The 2,102-nt window shown below is 40.9% G+C and overlaps 1 long non-coding RNA gene across 1 annotated transcript in view; it reads left to right on the top strand.

Annotated features, from left to right (window-relative positions):
• Positions 1 to 1,507: 1,507 nt before the first annotated feature.
• The window catches only part of LOC137632308 (uncharacterized), a 13,485-nt gene continuing 12,890 nt past the window's right edge, over positions 1,508 to 2,102 (top strand). The window contains exon 1 of the long non-coding RNA XR_011042040.1: positions 1,508 to 1,592. This is a non-coding gene — a long non-coding RNA (uncharacterized lncRNA). The remainder of the gene's footprint in view (positions 1,593 to 2,102) is intronic.

Raw genomic sequence — 2,102 nt, 5'->3', positions numbered from 1 at the left:
CTTTTCCCCCCACAAGTGTATGGATGTACTATTTACGAGAGAGAGAGAGAGAGAGAGAGAGAGAGAGAGAGAGAGAGAGAGAGAGAGAGAGAGAGAGATGACAGCGTCAGAGTCCAGTGTAACGTGGTGTGGAGATCAATAAACAAAGCTTGAGGAGAAGGAGGAAAGATTGGGTGGGTGGAGTTAGCGCAGCGGTCCCCTCACTGGCTCCTCCCTCCCACAGCTGTGACGTGACGCTCCCAGCCGACCAATCAGCGCGACCCCTTAGCATTCCAGGGAATCGATGCCGGCTCCCGATTGGTCGAACCGGCTGCTAGCGGGGTTACATGTGTAAGGGGGTGGTGCCGCCGCTGAGAAACAAGAAGAGGGGAGCTTTTTGTTCTTAAACATGGAAATGTGATGTTCGCCACAGCTTCGCTTTTATCATTTTCGATTCATAATTTTTTTTTTTTACTCTGGTTATATCTCTCGAAGGATTCGTTTTCGAAAGGGGAAAAAACTGGACTCCTCGTTCCAGATGAGTTCCTGGAAGTTCTGGAAAGGGGTTATGTTACTTCTCGAATGACCCTTGTAGCGGTCGGCAAACTTTTCGTTAGACTTGCACTGTTAATTACTTCCTGTTTATTGTTACAATACATGTTGTTTACTTATTGTAATTGTGTCCTAAAGTGTAACTCATTCCTGTTTATTGTTACAATAGATATTGTTTACTTACTGTAAATGTTTCTTGAATTGTAACTCATTCCTGTTTATTTTTTATATTAAATATTGTTTACTTATTGCAATTGTATTTTTATGTAATCAATTCCTGTTTATTGTTACAATACATTTTGTTTTCTTATTGTAATTGTGTCATTAACTGTAATTCATTCCTGTTTATTGTTATAATACATATTGTTTATTCATTGTAATTGTGTCCTTTATTGTAATTCATTCATTTGTGTGTTTCATTCAGAGCCTTATTCTGTAAATTAAAATTCTGGATTTCACATACAAGTTTCTATAAACTTTTCTGCCAAAATAGAGTCTAAAATTTTGTCTCAATTTTTGCCCATCAGTAATTTACCTTCTGACATCCTTCCAATACCAGCATCCAGTGCATGGGATCCGGAATCCTCCTCCTGGGAATCCTATTTGGAACGGCATTTATCCTTCCTTCATTATTGCTGTTCTGGCCATTTGACTTTTAGCGAGGATCATCGCCATGCAACTGAATTTCCGAACGAGGTGTTGTGAGGGGGGAGGGGGAGGGGGAGGGAGTAGGAGGGAATGGGGGTTAGGGTCACACGAGATTGGGAAAGATGAAATGGGGGGGAGGTATGGAGGGAGATTTTAAGGGGGGACCTCCATGCGGTTGTTGGTGTTTGAAAGTAGGAAAGAGGGTGAGGAGAAGAACATCATCAGATGAGGGGTAAGGAGAGAGAGAGAGAGAGAGAGAGAGAGAGAGAGAGAGAGAGAGAGAGAGAGAGAGAGTTTTAGAGCGTGAGGCTCACAGTCTCTAGCTTTAGTATTCCATGTGAGGTCGTGGTGGAAGGGTTTTCATTCCTGTGTTGGATGTGGTAGTGTGGAGTGGCGGAGGTCCCTGCTGGATGGTGGGTGGCAGTTTTCGACGACTGGACTCTCTTGAGGGACTTTTATTTTTTGGTTTTTGGTTTTCATTCCAAAATTGTGTTTTTTGGAATGTTTATTTGATGATAAATCCTCCTAATGAGTGTTGTTGACATTCCTCCTATGGACTTTGAGTCGCCATAGCGTTTGATCTGTGATGAACTGATGTAAACATTAGGAGGTTTTGATTTGTGATGAACTGGTGTAAACATTTGGAGGTTGGATGTTTACTTATTTTTTTTGTAAACAAATGATATCGTGGAAAATAAACATTAATGACTTATCCAACCTCGTATCGCTTATTAAGTCCAGAGTTTACTACCCGTATAGTTTTGACCACGACATGACACACACGAGTGAATGACACATGTTAGACAAACTAACTTTTTTTAGACGTCATGTAACACCTTTTAGGTAATACACGTAAGATACTGATATTTGAAGCCCCAATGTTCATTATGGTCCATTAGTAAATATTGATATATCTTATGTCT

Source organism: Palaemon carinicauda, chromosome 41 (genome assembly GCF_036898095.1).
Source record: "Palaemon carinicauda isolate YSFRI2023 chromosome 41, ASM3689809v2, whole genome shotgun sequence".
In the NCBI taxonomy this organism is placed as follows: Eukaryota; Metazoa; Arthropoda; class Malacostraca; order Decapoda; family Palaemonidae; genus Palaemon; species Palaemon carinicauda.
The sequence above is the reverse complement of the archived record's forward strand: the minus strand, read 5'-3'. Positions and strand labels throughout refer to the sequence as shown.